At 37.7% G+C, this 20,516-nt stretch overlaps 1 protein-coding gene across 1 annotated transcript in view; it reads left to right on the top strand.

Moving 5' to 3' along the window:
• The window catches only part of LOC118002891 (neuronal PAS domain-containing protein 3), a gene marked incomplete at its 5' end in the record, with an annotated part of 725,448 nt that overhangs the window by 124,527 nt on the left and 580,405 nt on the right, over positions 1–20,516 (top strand). The window lies entirely within an intron of this gene.

Here is a 20,516-nt window from a genome sequence, read left to right as displayed (position 1 = left end):
GGGATCCTCATAGACTGGGTCTTTTCTTGATTATTCAAGACTCAGTTTATTCTTTTTTTCTGAACCAAATCAGTCATTATAGAATGGAGATATGGACAGTGCAGGAAATGGGGGTTAATGTGTGGCCACTTGACAGACATCTGAGAGCTTGTAGTTAATGGAAAAAGAAAAAATCATTGCCATTTGCTGTTATTGGTGATTTTTCTGTGTTTTCTCCACCTAAGAAGTCAAGAGTATGAAAGTCATTCTGATTAGTTGAAAGTTTCGATTGGGTTCTAATAACTTGAGTTTTACCCTGACAAAGAAGTAACATTAATGTCTCTGTCCTGTTTACACGGTCCTCATAACTCTTGAGACTCAGACCATTCTATCACAAGCAGAGCATCACCTCATTTGAAATCTTACCTAAATCCCATTTGCTACTCAGCGGTAGAAGTTCTTTTTAAGTAGTATCCTCTGTAGTCTACATTTTAACTTCACGTGTTAACTGTCCAGAGGGAAGGGAACAGATGAGTGTTTCCTGTGCTTGTAACCTTAAAACACATATTTTAAGTCTGATCAAGTTGTTACTATCTTTCCTCATGTTAGAGTCTTCTACTTTGCCATCTCTTTCATATAAAAATGACCACTTTGTTTTGGCCCTTCATATTTTTTATTCAATTTAAAATGTATCTGGAAATTTTTACTCTTTACTCATTTGAAGTATCTCAGTTTTTCTTAGAATTAACTTTTTTTTTTTTTTACTATAAGAACTTTGAGATGTAGTATATACCCAGGCAATTGTGTAAACAACATTGTCAAGGATGCTTTCTGACTGCACACTCTAGAAAATCCCAGCTACTAGGATAGGCAACGTTGTAGTGATTATCTTAGAAAGAGTTACGTTCTCATTGTATCAATAAACAAAGTCCCAGAGGGGCTGCTAGCAACAAAACAAACCTCTACAGTTGTTGAAAAAATAATTCAGCTTTAAAAATGTGCAGGCTGGGTGATGGAGATAAGGATCTCCATCCTAGACGATGATGTAGTGAGTAGAAGCAGTTACAACCCAGGCATTTTATACTTCTAGCCAAAAAGTCTTTAATAACAAGATGTTTCTTCTTCTAAGACTTTATTACAACCTCTGCTCTCCTAACCTTTTGCTAGCTACAGCAAAGTTGTTAGAACATATCTCTTGACATAAATAGGGTTTTCACATTTGTTGTCAAATATTAGTGTTTTAAAATCATGAACTTCACACAATCTCTTTGTGTTCCAGCAAGAAAAATGATCACCATGGGCATTTGCTCCATTTAGCGATGGGGAGTAGATGGAAGAATCGGAGCTTTCTACTTATTTGGTCATCATCATCTCTCTCTCTTTTTTTTTTTTTTTGTTTCATTTCTTTTGATACTACATCTATTATCTCTTCATTTTGCAGTAATAGAAGAAGCCTTAACAGATGCAAGATTACATATTTATATCAGGGTTCAGACTGTGAATTCTTTTCTAGGGAAGCAGAAAGATCATGTAAAAATGGTGACCACATGTTGACAGAATGCATGATTTAACAAAACCAAAGGCAATCATTTCAAAGAAAAATGTTTTATTTTCTGCCAGCAGAGTATAATGGAGAGAAATTGGCTGGTATTATTTTTAAAAATTGCCCAAATCACTGTAGTTAGTGTAAAATTGTCTCGAACTATTTCCTGTAAGTTAACCAGACATATGATTGTATCCTTTCTATTTTGAATACTGAAGCTCACATTTTCAACTGTCTTGTATGGAGCCTATCAGGTATAATAGCTCTTTGTAAAGGTGCTTCTTTCTTTCTCTTAGTCTATCCCATCTAAGCTTACACCTTCATTCACCCCAAACGCAGACTACTTAAGGTTTGGGGCTTTCTCAAACTTTGAGCTAAATATTATTCACTGAAAAATCAAGACCATAAGCTACTCAAAACGTGCTTCTCCAGTCTGCAAAAGTTCAAGTGAAATTAATGTAAACATTGTTTATCATGTTAAAAATTCTCTACACATTTCAGTTGAAAGGAGATTTAATTTTTATTTAACATGTGGTTCATAGGGCTCGCTGGTTTTTTCATAGTACTTAAAGTAATTTCAGACATGACACCCTGGGACCTGCTTATGTTGTTTGGAGGTACAGTAAGTATTAATAACAACAAATCAGATTGATGTGTCAATGAAAGAATAATGCAGTGTGATGTGATTGCAATAGTCCCATACCTCTGAGCAAGTCAAAAAGGCATGAGCCGCACGGTGGAATGCTGGTGGTGGTATTGCCACTTTGACCAGGGTTGTTTTTGTTGACTTAATTAGGTGTTGGATGGTGGTATGTTGTTGCTTTCAGGTCAGTTGCAGATCAAACCATGCTGTGAAATTTAAACCTGTTTTGGAAGAATTGTGGAGTCTGCCATGGAAACAGGTTGAAAAACAGTATAAATAATACCCACTTTTTATAATACTTGCCCAATTGACTCCCCTCACCTTGGAGACAGATAGGGGTATTGTATTTGTGTCTGTGCAATGCCAGAAATACCGGTGCTCACAAAATATAGATTATTGATTGATTTGGATTTAGCCTGATGCTAGACAGCAACCAACGGGTGTTGTTTGATTGCTTGATCCAGATGGTTGACATTCTGTAGGGATGTTCCAGCACATTATACTATGCATAGAGGGTAATCAGGCATACTTTACAAATGTTAAGTTTTGCCATCATTGGAACCTCTCCCACCCACCAGTGGAAAAGGGGTTTAATTTATGTTTAAAACAGAGGTATAACTCTTACATTAACCCCATGCTTCTCTACTTAGCTGATATTCATTCTTACCCATTACTCAAGAGTAACGGTTTTATTCTCTGCTTTGTCAGTTCTGAGGAGACCCAGATTTTCTTTTGGCAAGGTGGAGATAGGACTATATCATTGTTATTAATTAGAAATTTTAGTTAGGACAGTTTTCATGTATCATCTACAAATTTAAGAACCATGCAATTTCACTGAATCCTATGTGAAAGTAAGGTGCATATTTCCTTACTGAAGCCTCTGTGATTGTATTAGATACTAACAGCTGATCAGTGGGAGAGGGAGGAAGGTGGGGGAGGACACACACCTCTTTAAAACTGTAGGGAAAATGGGCAATCACTTTAGTGCACTTTAGACATATCCCCTAGTAGTTCGTGAACGTTATGTGACAAACACACAAGGGGAAATAGGATCTTGAAGGGGAAGGATGTACTGGAGAACAATCTCCTTGTTTTTCCAGTGACAAAACAAAGAGCCAGAGAAATTAAATGTCTTGTCTAAAATCATATAGTTAACAGGGGCAGAGGTTGGCCCAGCACCCAGGTCTCACTACTTATAGATCAGTTTTTGATTGTAATGAATAGCTGTCATTTTCTCATATTTTTCCTTATATTGAATAGCTTCCTCATGTGGACCACCTGTACCTACCCAATTAACTCTACTTATTTTCCAGATGATCTGTCTTTCAACTGCTTTAGTCTAGACCTGCTTACAAGTTACTTTTTTTTTTTTTTTAAAGATTTTATTTATTTATTTGAGACAGAATGAGAGAGACAGAGAGCACATGAGAGGGGGGAGGGTCAGAGGGAGAAGCAGGCTCCCTGCCGAGCAGGGAGCCCGATGCGGGACTCGATCCCGGGACTCCAGGATCATGACCTGAGCCGAAGGCAGTCGCTTAACCAACTGAGCCACCCAGGCGCCCCACAAGTTACTTTTATAAACATACTGGTTCCATCCAGGACCTCCCATGGTCAGCATGAACTAACTGCTAGGATTGACCTGTCTTGGATGGCTCAGTTAGCCTCCTGCCTAGGAATGCAAGTTATTCTGAGCACAGAGAGGAAGGAAAGGACTTCTCAGCTGGAACTCCCTCTTTCTTGGGAATAGTAAGATTTCCTTGGCACAGACATTTCCATATGACCTTCACCCCACTTAAGGATCTGTTAAGCTGATGCTTTGAAAGTGCATAGATGGGTGGATCTTAAGAATATACAAGCCCCTCACCCAAGTTTATGATGTCTAAATGAGGACACACAATACCTGTTGAGCTCACGTGAAAATGGAGAGCATTGACATGGAGTAAAGAGAGATTCTTTTCCTTACTCCTGCTTTTTATACACTAATTGTCCAGGAGTTTATGCAAGTTTGTTTGTAAAGTACGCTATAAAAGACCTAAAGCTGGTTTTATGTGTTAAGATCTAAATCCACATTTAGCACATAGTAGCATGTAAATGAATACTTACAGAAGTCTTGATGAAATGAGTCAAATTTGCTCTCATTTTCTGCTTGCCATCTCTCTCACAATTTGTATAGAATTTGTAAAATCAGGAGTGGTTCTTGTAAGCTTGAAGAGTTTGGGGTTATTTTCTCTGTAGGCTTTGGCTTAATGTTTTTTTTTTTCCCTCCCTTGTCATCATGGTCGAAATACAGGTATTGATAACCATGCATCATGACTGATTAAAAAAAAAAAGTTCCAAAAAGGCTTCTAAATGAAAGCTGTAATTTTGTATTGGATTTCTAGTGACATGAGCAAATCACTTGCTCTTTGCCCTTATGGATTTTATAATGTCATCAGAGTCTATCAATAAAATTATAGCCTACAGTCAAGCATACACCATTCCTTACTGTATTGCATATACAAGGGGCAGGGTGGGGGTCGTGCACAAATTGTATCATGTCTGCCCTTGGATGCACGTCAGCCGACTGTGTGTGTATGTGTGTGTTTGCTTTTTCAGTGGAGATCTACTGTACAAGCAGTCCTGGAAGCTGCAGATGAAAAGCAGTGCCTGACTTTTACATAGGAATGTTATCTTTCTTCCACCTGCTCTGAGTGAAATTGACGAGAATGTGCCATTCTGATCAATTTCATAAAGCAGCAGACTCTACATATAGACATGAGGGCAGTCCCTTCCACCTGAGCTGTCAGCCTTTACCCCAGAGGGAAAAGGACACTGCCAGAGACTAGGAGCAGATAGCCAGAAGGAAACGAGAGGGCCACAGCTGCCCCAGTAAGCAAAGCAGATGCACAAATGCGTAAACACACTTTTAAAATAAATAAGGCAAAGAACCCCAGAAAACGCAAAAACCCATACCCAGAAGCAGAGGAGATTCAGCTGTAGGAAAACAGTGGTTCCAGAAGTTTGTTGAATTTCAGAAGGCCTCTCTAGATGGCTGTCTTACTCATTCTGAAATTTATGAGGATTTAATATCTTAATTTGTAGGTACCCTGCCAGGTTAAATCCTTTTTTTCTGTGGTCTCTTATATGTTGTCTTTGAAGCACTGACTCTGTCCACTGCTTCTGTATTTCTGATTACACATAAACACACAGACCTAGCAAAGGGATACAGTAATTATGTGAAGATCTAGGATTTCCCCTTAGAAATGCTTCCCTTATTCCTTATCGTTACGTCTACCTGACTTGTGGGAAGGATTTATGGTGACTGGTATTCTGAATAAGACTGTCGATGTTTAACAAAGGATGCTAGGCAGGCTCTTGACTTCTCTTTCTCCTTTGTGACTCAGTTTGGTGGTCACTATAGCACCCTCTCCAGAGTGTGGAGAGGGGATGAGACTGTTGTTTGAGATTTAAATAGTTTTGACAGGGAAGAATTTATGAGTATCAAGGTTTGGTGGGGAGGGGGTAATATCTGCGTTTCTTCCCTCTTTCCCTTCCATGTTCACGGTAATGCCATTCCAACGACTGATTTGCTGGGCAAATTTTATTTCAGTAGCGTTACTACTGGATGTATTGTATACTGATTTTAATCATGACTTTTAAGGACATTTAGATCATCAACATAACCATCTTTCAGCAAATACCTATTGAGGACACACATAGCAGGACACTGTCTTAACAACAGCTTAATAACAAAAAAGTCTTACTTAGCATGTACTTTGAAGAAATCGTTAACATAATTTAATCACTAATTTTTCAGGGACTGCACACTAATGACTCATTGTGAAAGGGGCCCTTTTAATTTTTATAAAACAGGTTTTGCACATGATGCACATGATGGTGAACTGATTGAACTTTTAGTTATTAAATGTTTGAAACTGTAGCTTATGTGTTGTAAGTGGACCTATGCACACATATACCTTATCAGTATTTTTAGTTTTCTGAGCTACTTTTAATAATAGGTTAAACCCTATGGAATAGTCTATCTAACGCCATCTAATTTTCCCTGATTATTTTTAGGAAATTTATAAAACAGAGTAAAGAAGAAGCAGAAATTTGATCACTCAGATTCACTTTAATAATTAGTTTCTTCCAAATTTAACTTTCCTCACTTCCATTCAGTTTATGCCTCTTTTTGATGTCTTCAATGTCACCTGACTGCTACACATCTTCATGCCCTACACCTTATGTACCCAGTAATTAAACCTACTCTCAGGAAAGGTTATCAATGCCATTAAACCACAGATTGCTAACTGCCACAGGCCAAATGAGGCCCATAGGCACATGCATAGAGTTCCATTTTTTAAATGAGATGCCAATATTTTCACAAAAAGGAAGATTTTACATTAAAAAAAAAAACACCTAGATTTCCAACTTCTGTTAAAAAGGAAGACCTGGCAACTTTGGGTCCATATTCCCATCTAGTAACAATGTCTTTAATTTGTTTGTGTGTTTGTTTTTCACTGAATAATGAATGCCCCCTGATGGCTGGGTAAGTGCTCTCCAGTTTGCCGTAGTCCCCACCATTCCCTGTTACCTGTTCAACAGTGAGGTCCAGTTGCCATTGTCAGGTTTGCATTGCTCTCTTATACTTAGTCCTCTCTATTCACTTGCATAATTTTGTTAGGTCTGGCTGGTATTTAAGTTTGTGACTCCTAATGTAAATGTATTTATACTAGGTTCACAATTCATAAAACAACAACAAAAAAAACCCTACTCTTCCTGGATATGTGAATTTTATTAGATAAGATATGACTAAGTCAAATGAGGGAAATTATATAGAAGAAAATGAGGCAAAAATGAGGGGAAAGAAAACAGAATTTGAAGGATAATCATGGCACATTTAATAATTGACCTAAAAATGCTCAAATACCACCTCTAAGAATTTGGGAGGTGATGAGTAATTTAAGAAGTCATAGCTAGAGGCAGCCACATAAATAATTTAACCCCCTAACAACAGTGGGGTGTTTATGTGAGTGTGTGTGTGTCCATGCGTGCACATGTATGTATTTAAAAAGTGAGTCAGGTCCGAAACCGTGAGAACATGACCAAGTTGCCCCATTGCTCATTGATCTCCACACTATCTTTGTAACTGTGCTGTTGGGAAACACTGCTGTTTTCAGAAGTGAACTGAAGACTAAGTGATCTTTTGTTGGCTAATAACTCAAAAGGAGACCTTGAGGGAAAACCCTTTAAGATGACTATCTCAGCCCAAACAAAACAAAATGAAATACAGAGAGAAGATAGAAGGTAAATTTAAGAACGGGCTCCTGTAAAGTGCTGGTAGGTGAGTAAAAAGCAGCAGAATATCCATTTTGGTCAAAGACTATATTAGGTTGAAAGGTCAGGGAGGGAGTGCTCAACCATGTGTTACACATTTTGTGTGTTTTAATTTTTGGTGGCTTCTAGATTCAGATACTAAGGTTATTTATGGAGGCTTTACGTAAGGGGCCAATTGAGAATATCTCTGGCTTTCATTGCCCCCGTTTCAGTTAACAAGGCTTTTTTGTATCAGCTTACAGACTCTCCCCACCAACCCCTGCTTTCCTGCATCTGAGAATTTGCTATCAACAGTTTGGATTCGTTACTATTAAAGTTGTGGTAATGATTTGTTCAAAATCAGGAAATTCAGTGCTGACTTTCAATCAGTGAGATAAGTGGGTCTTTTTAGTTTCGTATACACATACCATGATAGAACCTTTGGTTTTTCCATGAGCAGCCTGCAAACTCATGAAGAAAATGTGCCTAATTACTTTATTCTTATTTTACGTATTTTAAACCTTTCCTACATCGATGTGTTACCTATCTTTATCATTCTGTTATGTGACTAGATTTGGCTCAGAATGACTTATAGTTCCTCAAAGTCAGATTTTTAAGAGGACTGAATGTTTATCAAGTTGTCTCAAAAGAATGTAGGATCCATGGAGGACTTGGTTTCTGACTGAGTAATAGAAGCCTGGAAATAGGCATTTCCTATGTTGTCTCACTTCATAAAGCCCCTTAGTGACGTATCACGACTCCTCAATTATAGGTAATCCCTGGCACATAATAACATCTTGACTCCTGCATGTATGTACTCCAATACCACGGAGCCACCTACCACCACGGGCCAAAACCCATTAGAAGTATGAGGTACAGCAGTCAATGGAAAAACAATAAATAACCCTGGTTATAATAGTTTGGTCAGTGTTACAGAGCTTAGAGATCTCAAAATACCCATCGGGGCAGCTTCTTAATTCTAGACTTGAGTTAGGATCTGAGAATGTGCTTCAGGAAGGCTATTCCGTGCAATTTTTTGTGTGTTTGTTTTTTCCTGGGTAAGAATAGAAGGTTGTGGGGCGCCTGGGTGGTTCAGATGGGTGGGCGGCTGCCTTTGGCTCAGGTCATGATCTCCAGGTCCTAGGATCGAGCCCCGCATCAGGCTCCCGGCTGGCTCAGTGGGAAGCCTGCTTCTCCCTTTCCCTCTGCCTCTCCCCCTGCTTGTGTGCTCTCTGTTTCTCTCTCTCTCTCAAATGAATAAAACCTTAAAAAAAAAAAAAAAATTGAAGGTTGCCATCACCGAAAAAGCCAGTCACTACATGGTAGCTCACTGCATCTCCAGCCAAGCAGTTGGCGTAGTGTATACTGAGTAAAGCACTCCTTTTGGGGTGAGGGGAGCCTGGGCTGCGTGGCTAATGGATTCAGTCTTTTGGTTGGAGACAAGTGAGGGATAACTGAGGAAGGAATGAGGACCTCGCCCAGCTTCGCCAGTTGCAGCCAAGCATTTTCTTTTAGAGGGATGACCAAGCTGAGCATTTTCTCCAAATATTTAGGCCCTTTTGTTGCAAGAAGTGGTGACAGGCTGGCATTCGATAGCATTATGAGGTAAAACTTTATTAAATGAAAAATGCCTTTGAGCATCAGGGCACTTCTGGGACTCAACTTAGACTCCATAAAATAAGTTATTTTTTAAAAGTAATTTTTATATAAAAAATACATGCTTATTAAAGACACTTCAAAAATTAGAGTTCTCTCCATCTCCTCCACAAGGAATTTCTACCATGTAGAAGTAATCAATCTTAATATTTTGGTTTATGGGAATTAATCTAGATTTGGATATATTTTATCTATATATCTATATATCCAGCTATATATTCCATAATAGGTTTCTGAAGTTTATCAAAGAGGCAGTGAATATTCTTTTAGCAATATAGTCACATCCTCAGCTTTGGTAAAAGAAAAAGAACAAAAAAAAAACCCCCAAAAAACAAATTTCTAATCCTTTGGATATGTATTTGCCAAAGTGTTCTCTAGAAATTGTGACAATTTACATCTCTGGCAACCATATGCTGTGCTTTGGGGAATCTTGATGAAAGATTAAATAAAAATGTGTCTTAAACAGATAGGTAGGGGATAGGGTATATAGTCTCTTTAAGACCTGTTTTCTCCATTGTAGTGTTTAAAGAAAGGGTGACCGTTTTACTTAATTATCTCTCTTTCACAAAGGGATGCAGGCAGTTGTAGTATGTGTGTTCATTGATGTCAAGTAAAAGCATGTGCTGTTTGCAGTGTTCACATGACCATAACTTTCATTTTTCATACTTAAAGATCTTCAAACTTGTCAAAGCATGCTTTCTCCTTTCCAAGTTTCTCCTATCAAGCTTGCAAGTTTTCAAAAGCTTTCTTCCACTTAGTTGTGCTTTCAAAAGTGTTTGAAATCATACTTAAAGAAAATTAAAGGAAAAAGTGAATTTTCCCTCTAGAAAAGGTCATTTGAATTTGAATTCCAAAGCAATTTAGTTTGGGACTTACAGCAATTAACAGCAAATCTATCTACTTCAAATTGCAATGTTTGTGAAGTCTGAAAAACAGGGTTTTGTTGAACATTTCATTAAGAAATTAATGTTTTCATAACACTTATGGGATTTATATAGGTGATTATAAATTAAGGCAAACTTGGTCAGTGACTTAATTGTCCTATAGATACGTTCGGGGAAAGGGGTATCTTGAGGATTTTATTCCTGTAGAGGCAATGCACTGCGGGGCTGAGAGGGCCTTACGTGAGTCATCTTGCCAAGGTTCAAATTCCCACTTGCAACCCTCACTGACTCTGGCCAAGTGACTTTCCCTCTCTGTGCTTTGATCTTCTTATTTGTGAGATGGAGGCAGTAATAATTCTGGGGTGACCAGCTGTCCTGGTTTGCCCAGGGTTGTCCTGCTTTAGCACCAGAAGTCCAAGATCTGGGGGAAGCCGTCCCTGTGACAAGAAATCTCCTGGTTTTAGGTACATCTGGGTGTGGCAAGTTTGAGGGGAAGTACAAAACCCATGCAGGGGCCCCCAAAAGAGGGGCTGAAAGCAAAACACTGTTTTATAGCATCCATTGTGTCCAGAGATGGTCTTCCATAGTTGCTATTACCCTTTTTCCCTTTATGGCTGATATTGGCAACGATGAATTAAATGAGATGATACTTAAAACCTTTAGATTGTGGCCAAAATAGAGTAAGCATTCAAACATGTCCACTTTTAATACTACGTTAAGGTTCATGCTATTCTTTGTTGGTACTGAGTACTCTTAAAAAGACAGAAACATCACGTGTACTTTCCGGCTATTGATACTCTGGAAATCAGTGCTGCAGCTCCTTGGAGTGGTAGCAATTCCAGCAATTGGTCTTTGCATGGTCAGTAAAATGTCCTGCTGTCCCTGGGTGCCTACCATTCCCTCTCATTTTGCCTTTCAGCAGAGATGCTCTGACCCTTTCAAATATTTAGCAGTAGACTTTCTTCTCAATGTGTGCTCACGACTCCTGTTACTGTTAATGGAAGTTACACATGTGTGCTCACCAGGATGAGAAAGCCTTTATCCCATGTTGGGCAAGGACCCGTGATCCTGAATCTCTTTCTAAACTTCAGACCTGAAGAGAACAGTGCAGGGAATTGCTGCTTTCTCACTATATTAGCTTCTTCAATTTCCTTTTAATTGGAGCCTGCAATCCAGAATCTTGTAACTTCAGGAGGATGAACAATACAAATTAAGGTCTGGATGCTTTCCAGGAAGGGCTCAGCTCAAAGAACACTTTTTTTTTTTCCTTTTAACACAGTTGTGGCTATTCACAAATCGCATGCAGTCGCCTAATGAGTCCATATTTGCTTCTGAGGTTTCGCATTTGCAAACTGCACTGCTGAGAAAGTAAGTGAAGTGTTCACCCACCTCTGGTGTGAGCTGACTGATTTAATGTACAGGACAGATAAATACTAGAATAGTCAAAATTCTAAACTGGTAGCACGGAGCCTTCAAATACAATATCTTACCCTTGTTCAGGACATTCATTTCTCCCTAAGAATTCTTTTTAATGTATAAGACTTCAATTTATGTTTAAGAACTAGTAAACTATAGCAGTTTGACAGCCATTCACACTTAATTCTGTGCATTAAACCAACAGCATTCTTTTCCACAAACATCCATTGTTAGGACAATGCTCTCAGACAGAATTTATGAGAAATGGAATTATGTTACCAAGGAGATAGCATTTACTATAATGAAGAGTAGATCCTAGAAAATGGCCCCTTTTACAGCAGCTCAGAGCAGAGCCACAAAAGCAATTGATTGGTCTTGGCATTTAGTCTTATATCAGCTGTGTCATCCATAGCTTCAGGAGTGAGAACACTAATCTAAAGTGACATTTCTGTTCTGGCGGGCTTTTCTGCCCTGATGAAAGCAATTACTTCATTCCTAAATGATAATTTGCAGGAGTTTCAACCACTTTAATTGATAATTTTTTTTTTGTTCTGAGTTCAATTGTGAAGTGATTAGCTGATTTGGTAAATAGAAATTTAAGGTGTGAAATATACAAGTTGCTCCAAGGTAAAGTGCTCTTTATTGGGTGGAGAGAAATTACTTGATAAAGCCACAGTTTTTCCATTATTATGGAACTGCCAGTTGTACAGCTTAAAGTTCTGGGGGAAAATGAAGAACAAAACACTTTGATTCATGAGGTTTTTGGCAGACACCAAAGCATACAATGAATAGTTTGGTCTTGCTGTGGTTCATTCAAGGATTATTTGAATCAAGGTGAACATTGGTTGAAAAGGATTGTGCGGACCTCTCAGCTTTCTTTATTACTATTCTAATGACTCATTCTGGAATTAAATCCTCTTATTTAAAGTGTTAAGAATAAAAACGCTCATTGGCTAAAACCAATTAATTTAATTATTAAGTTCAAACATACACAAGGCATTTTCTGAAGATGAGGGAAGGCACTCAGTTGAATGTCTCTAATTACTCTTTTGATCTATTTTACTACAAGTCAAAAATGGGTCATGATTATTCAATCAGAATATATCTTAGTTAAAAATTTTAAGGATGCATCTTGATTTTGATACTTTATCAAATGTTAGCAGTTGCAGATGTTTTTGACACTTTTTTTAAAGCCATCAATTTCATGATATTTTCTCCCATGGGGAAAAATAATGGTCATTTCACATGTTAAATGAGAAAAATAAAGCAAGAATGAAGGTCAAACTGATTTAGCACATCAAACAGTCTTTGTCGGCCAAGCTTAATATATCCTGAGTTTGTGGAACAAATGAAATTTTGCTGCTATGTTACACTTTGCTTCCAAACAACCATTACAACTGGTTTTATATATTGTGTGAGCATCAGACCATCAAACAGTGCATCTTTACTGACGTGTTGCTGCAGTGATGATCTACAGCAGCAATCTGCCATTTATATAAGGGCAAAATGTGCATCTATATTTAGTTGTGAAATTGGCCTATTATACTCTTGATGTTTACAGAGGCTAACATAAATTAATAATGACAGCTATGAGCAGTGCATTAGTTAAGCAGCAGAGTTCTTACCTTGAACTTAGAAGGTTCCAGTTTTAACTTCCAGCATATACCAAGCTCTTTCCTTCACACATTAAAGGAAGGTTTCTGAAATTATTACCTTTTCTTGGAGAGCATTAAGAGAGTCCAATTTGTGAGCTATGTAGTGTATAATCCTACCAGATAATAGCTGTTTATGCATTTCTCAATTATATTGCCTTGTGAGAAAGCCGATATTTACAATCATGAGGAAAAATACTCTTGAAAGATTTTTTTTCTTTGCAGTAGGTTGATTTGATTGACTTTGAACTCTATGTGATGCCAGTGTGTATTGGGCCATTTTATTGAAGTAATAAAAGAAGGGCAAACAGTGCTTATAGGATCTTTACTTTTTCCCTGGGAATCCTCCTCATTCTGCTCATGTCAGGGCAGGAGTTAGGTACTGGAGTAACTATAAATTTCACCGTTAAGTATGACCAGAGATCTGACAAGTATGCAGGTGTTCAAAGGTTCATGAGTTAAAATGCTGAAACCTTTGATGAATTTTTGATGGCTGCATTTTTAATACAGGTCGACCTTCTTCCTTTGAGGCTGCATGCCAGATTAATTGATAAATAGTAGAAGTCTGTAGTGCTGGGTTCTAAGCAAAACAAGTAGGAAAATCCATAAAAACCTGCCTTTCTGCTTCCTTAGAAGTACTTTAAAAAGGCAAAATTTAAAGTGGTTCTGACTCTACCTTTTCTTTCCCCTATAGTTAAAGGACCAAAATCTGCCGTGGTCTTTAATAGAGATGGGTTATTGTATTCTAAAAGTTTACATGAAGGTGTTAAAACTGAGGCTGAGAGAGAGCATTTTCATGTAGACATATTGTGAATCTATTGATAATGTCCTTATCAGGAGCAGGCCCACAAATACAATTATAGATTATATGAAAAGAACTGATACAAATTTGGCTATGAAGAAGTCATCGGAGAGGAAGAAATGTTTAAGTTGACTTCCTTTTGTTGTTCCTCTGTGACAATTATTTTGTTCCTTGTTAGCCTCTGTAGATCTCCAGCTGTATTATTTCCATCATCATCGTAACTATTTCTGTGAAGTAGGAAATCAAAGTAATCAATTTTGCAAAGCCAAATTTGATAAGCCACAAAGGATAACTTACCTCTTTTCATTTAATGAGTCATCAAGTGCAAAGTTATCTGTTTCTTGCCACCATGAACAAGTGGCCCAATAAATAATTGACATCTTTATCCAGGTCTGCGGCAGCTTCAGAGAGATGGCAAATACTGAGTCAATTTCATAATACTGGCTTTGTGATAGTGGCAGTGCCTGTTCTTTAACTTTTTACTCACCCCGCCCCCCCCCCCCCCCGTTATCTTTTGCTTGTCTCTGTCTCAAGTAGAAGTTCATTATTTGGCCTTGCCCCCCGCCAAGCTAATGCAATAAATGTTGCTAGCACTTCCCCATTTCCCCACTTAGCAGGCAGTATGGGTGAGCTCTCCATGGTCCTGGATTTCAGGTTTTTGTCTGACGTCAAGGAGAATTTCTATTTTTGGGAGGTTTTGAAAGATCACCTTTCTGCCAGGAGTACTCATCAGATCATCTGGACCAGTAATTATCATTGCAATTTTGAAGTTTTTTTATAGAAGTTTTCACAATTCTCTTGAACAATTCATTCCTTTAGCAAGTGTTTTGATATTCTTTTTTTTTTATATATAAACACAATTGCTTGCCTTGCAATTGAATGAAATTTTTTTCTACTTTAGTGAACTAAAAAAATGGTCACTTATTACTCCTAGTAAGGAAATCATTGATTTATGAACCTTTAATCATTCATTAATGGAATAGGTTTTATTTGGAAACTCATTAAATACAGCTGTGGTATACAACAGACTTTAGGCATAAGGAAGACTATACTGAAAAATGAGTATCTTTGTAATAAAGGAGTTTTATTTTGCTTTAAGCATGCAATGTGATTTGTCAGAACCAGTGACTAGAAATCATACTGGTGAAAGAGTGTGTACATTTTAAATGAGTATTGTGGACCTCAAGCCATAGAACAATCAGTGTGAAGCAAGTTTAGGTTTTCATTTAATATATAGTAGTATTATGTGTCAGGCGCCATTTAAATATTTTATAAAAATTAGCTCATTTAATTTCAACAAGAACCTTTTGAAGCAGATAGTATTATCATCCCATTTCACAGATGAAAGAAACTGAGGCAGAAAATTAAATAAATTGCTCAAGTCTAAATAATCAGTTAAGTACTAGAACCAGAATTTAAATACAGGCATTGTGTCTCCACAATCCAAGCATTTAACCTCTACCCTCTGTTAATGTGGAAGACATGGTGAGAGAGGCATCAAACAGAACTTAAGTGATAATCATGATTTGAGAGAATACGAAAGGACTTTAATAAATAGGCAATTTGAGGGTTGTCACCAAGTAAAAGTTAGGTATTTGATTTTATTCCCCTGGTTTGATTTCTACTGTCACTACATGGGAAATTAAGTTTGCCAAAGTGAAGGTCATAAGTGGCAACAGAGAAGGGAGTTTGAGACGATGAATGAAGAAAGCAAAGAGGTGTTTAAAATTATAGACGCTCTACCTAGACTCTGGAAAAAAAAAAAAGATGGTATAAAAGAAGCCTGGTCAAATAAAATGACAAAGAATTATGGAGAAAGAGGGGATACGGCCCTAGGATTCAAACAGTTGGGCTTTTTTCCCCCAAAATAAGTTTTTTTTTTTTAAAGATTTTATTTATTTATTTGACAAAGAGAGAGACAATTAGGGAACACAAGCTGGGGGAGTGGGAGAGGGAGAAGCAGGCTTCCTGCGGAGCAGGGAGCCCGATGCGGGGCTCGATCCCAGGACCCTGGGATCATGACCTGAGCCGAAGGCAGATGCATAACGACTGAGCCACCCAGGCGCCCCCCAAAATAAGTTTTATGATTATTACAATAATAGTTATTACTTAGATACTGTTTTCCATATGACAGGCATTTTCACTTTACATGTATTAGTTCAATTAGTCTCAAGAATATTATGAAGTAGGCACTATAATCATGTCCATTTTCCAGATGAGGAAATCAAGGCCTAAAGAGGTTGGGAGACCTAGAGAAGGTTGCCAAGATAGTAACTGTATGACAGTATGAATACCCACAATCTGGCTGCAGAACCCACACTACTAACCCCTGTGGCTTCCAAGAAAGTTTAAGGATGGGTTGACTATATTTTCAACATTCCCAAGTCTTTCCAACTTCTTAAAAATTTTCTTTGTTGTAAAACTCTAAAGTGGACTCTACCACACTTAGAGTTTACAAACTATCTTAATTTTTAAAATCTAGAATTGTTTTTGAAGTTCACTGTTTCATATTTACCATATACTACCGTGGAAATTATCATATGAGCCATTGCAGTGGTCCCAAGAGAGTGGTTTGCCATCCTCACGTTGTAGGATGATAAAATTGAGGCTGAAATTTGTTATGCCTGTGTCGTGCCTATGAATGACCAAGTGGGTCTTGTAATTCCTTCATCAGGACTCTTTCCACAAAACACATAACTTGCCAAGAAACTTCAAATATATGAGAGGATTAAAAGAATTACATTCAGGGATGCCTGGGTGGCTCAGTTGGTTAAGCATCTGCCCTTGGCACAGGTCATGATCCCAGGGTCCTGGGATTGAGCTCTGCATCGGGCTCCTTGCTCAGCAGGGAGCCTGCTTCTCTGCCTGTCGCTACCCCTGCTTGTGTTCTCTCTCTTTCTGACAAATAAATGAATAAAAATCTTAAAAAAAAAAAGTTGAAATCATTTCAATTTAAAAAAAAAAAAGAATTACTTTCGATAAGCACTGTCCCCTAAATCTTCATTACTAGTATTTTTTTGATTGCTTATTATCTATGCTTAAAAGTATAACTTCAGGAACATGTAAAAATTCGTTGCCAAGTGTTAAGCAGGAACATACATTAATATTATTTCAACCAGGGATGGTTGTTAAGGAGAGTTAATTATGGCAACATCAATGACAGAAAGAGTGGGGGAAACAACTTTAAGTTTTATGAAAGGAAATTCTTAATATTAGATCATTACCCTTTTGGTTGTGAAGCAGCCCTTTGGAGATTCTGAAAATCATTTACTATCTTCCCCAAAATATACAATTTTGCATATGACTTCTAGATTTATTTATAAATAAATTAAAAATTCGTGTGTGTTTGTGTCTTTTGAAATTGTTGATTTTGTTGTTTTGTTGTTGGTGGTAATAATTGGTGAGGATGATAATACTGTCATCAGGGAGATTTAAAATTTTGATTTGCTGAGGATTAAGGAAGGGTCTCTTTTTTCCAGTTATCCAAAGACCAGGTGGAAGAACATCAGAGCAGTGGGAAGTTTGGACCCAGGGAGTAACTTATTGTTGATCTGAGGTTTAATCATTTTTTATGTGGCAGAGATCAGCACCACAACATTTTTAAAAAATATATTTATTTGAGAGAAAGAGTGTGTGCATGCAAATGAAGGAAAGTGCAGAGGGGGAAAGAGAATCTTAAGATTCCCTGCTGGGCAGGAGTGGGGGACCCAGGGTTCCATCTCAAAAGCCTGATGAGATCATGATCTGAGCCAAAACCAAGAGTCAGACACTTAACCAACTGAGCCACTCAGGCACCCCAGCACTTTACATTTTATTCATGTGCAACCATTCCATTCTAGAAGTAGAGTGGTAATTTTTGGTTTAAGACAGTGTCCAAATACACAGTTTATTTTAAGTTTTAATGTAGTCCTCAATTCAGTTTGAGAATTACTTACAACTGGGCTCTATTTCACAAAAGCAGGTATAAGATTAATCCACAATCTGCGTCATTGTTTTAAGGTCTTTAGCTTAATCTCTTCCATCAGCATCTGTATAACCTTTATAATCCTTTGACTGTATTTTATTACCGTTGCCCTCAAAACAAGTTACTACTTATTATAGACATAGTGCTGTTACTCTGAAAGTCTTCTCAACTGTGGTGTCTGTATAATGCTGTGATATGGGAGTCAGGGTGGTATGGAGAAAAACAACAAGAAGGTGGGTCAGGAACGCATGAAGTAAGTTCTGCCCAGTGGTATTTTATTTTTTAATTTTTTAAGGATTTTATTTGAGAGAGAGAGTGCAAGCACAAGAATGGGGTGAGGGGCAGACAGAGAATCAGGCTCCCCGTTGAACAGGGAGCCCCACGTGGGGCTCGATCCCAGGACTGAGATCATGACCAGAGCCAAAGGCAGAGGCTTAACCCACTGAGCCACCCAGGCGCCCCATGCTCAGTGGTATTTTAGATAAGTCAAATGTCAGAGTTAGGTTAGGCAAGAGTGTTGTTAGGCAAGGCACAGAGAGGCATTAGTGTCCATGTATTTGCCTTTCTGGAGTGGAAATAGGAAGCCATTTCTCCTCTACCTAGCCTTTGGAGCCTATTGAATTGCTCTGTGTGATCTTGGGTTTTGCTTACCTCCTTCCCCATAGAATTAGTTTTTTTTTTCCCTTAAATTATTGATAAGCCTATGCATTAATATCAATTTCAGAATAGTGGCCTAATCTTCTACTTGCTTCAGTTGAACAGAGAAATTCCTAGTATGAATATTGGTAATGTTAATTAGATAACAGATGAACCCATTTGAGATTCTTTGAGCAACATGTATAAAGGGGAAGTTACATATAACATCCATGTAAAACTACCTTCAAAATTGTCCTCCCAAATTCTTACCTGATTGTAAAATGCATCCCTGCTCATTTATTGACCAAGTGACATGTTTTATTAGGCTTGCATTATTTTTTAAAACTTTAATTAGTTAACATAAAATTAAAACATAAAATTGGAAATGCCATATAAAAATTCAGGTTTTCTCTAGAAAGAGCAACACTGAAAATCTGGCCACAGCACGTGTGCCTTCCTCTAGAACAGCCCTCTGCTGAAACTGTGCATGCTGTCCCTTTGCCTGAGTTGTTGTCCCCCAGGTCCCCTCCGTGGCCATCAGGCCTCTTCACTCATTGACATTCCCTGCCTTAACCCGGGGAGCCCTTGAGTGTATAACCTCTGCTCTAGAGCTCCATCATACTCACTCACTGAACAGCAGCAACAACAAAAATTCTAAGTTTAGCCTACCTTCTGGAGTACTATTTGATTACAAGAACACAAAGAGAGCAAAGCACTGAACTTGAACCACTGCCCTCGACAAGTGGTAGAGAAAACATGTCAAAGGACATAGTTCTTTCGGCACAGCTGACCTAAATGATGTTAGATAGATTGCCTTTACTATATAAAGGGAGGGATACGAATGGTTCTTTTATCCTAAGATATTAACCTAGAGCCTGGTTATACTTAAACTTTGTCAGATTTTAAGGCATCTCTCACTTTATTTACATAATTTTCAACAAGCCAGAATTGACTGTTTATAAAACTGCATGAAGGTCAGCCATGATTTGGGGAAATAAGTGGCATTAACATGCCTTTTCCTTTAAATTAGCGATGTTTTTGCCTGAGGTTAACACTCGAGACATCAAGCGACTAAGGTTTGTCATCTGAGACTGCCATGAATCTGAAAATGATAACATTAACTTGTTCTAGTTCTGAGAAATAGGTTACTTAGCTAATGTAGAATATTTTCCTAATAGAGTGAAACCGGTTGGGATATTGGCTTAGCAAGTATTTGACCAGAGTGTGATGGCATTACTTAAATTATGTAGATACTCAATAAGATATTCTAAGTATCTGCAGTGAATACAATGTTTCTGCCATGAAAAACATCATGTGTGCTATAATGTCATATGAAGTATTATTGTCCATATTCTACTAATAGAGATTGGAGCTACATTGCTGAACTCATTTTGATCTATTACTCAGGTCTTGCTTCCTTGCTTGTTTCTCTCTTTCTTGTTATTTTATAGTGGGAAGCCAGAAAGCTAGATTCACAGATTTTTAAAATGCCTTCAGAACTCCATAAAATAGATACTTATAAATGATTTTAATAGCACCTTGATACTGTAAATATTGCCCAATTACTTATCATCAGGGTCTGATGTGGGTTTTATTTCTTGTCAGACATAAAACAGAGCAATTCAGAATAGATGGAATTCTGTCAGATGCTCAAACACAACTTCAGTTGTGCTAGATTCTGCCCTCAGCAATGTGAGCAAACTTCAAACAGAAATGCACATGAATAGTTAAAGGAAAATGCTGGATCCCACCTATTGAATCTTCTGTGAAGTAATATGTCTATAATGTTGATAAGTTTTAATAACCCATACAAGGCTTTATCTTTTAACATTAAATTTATATTAAAGTTGGACTTTTCTGGGCAATGTATTTTATTCTCCAGTATCTTGGAGAACCTATCCATCTACTAATGTATATTCATTAATAAAGAATTAAAGTTTTATCAACCAATTACCAGCACATTTATAAAGTTACATTGAAATCTTCATTTTCAATGGGATGTTTTCTTTATCTGACTTAAGGTCGTGCTCCTTATTGAGGTTTGGA

This window comes from Mirounga leonina, unplaced genomic scaffold (assembly GCF_011800145.1).
Source record: "Mirounga leonina isolate KUSES-001 unplaced genomic scaffold, KU_Mleo_1.0 Mir_84, whole genome shotgun sequence".
NCBI lineage: Eukaryota > Metazoa > Chordata > Mammalia > Carnivora > Phocidae > Mirounga > Mirounga leonina.
Note: the sequence above shows the minus strand (reverse complement) of the source record. Positions and strands in the feature narration are given on the sequence as shown.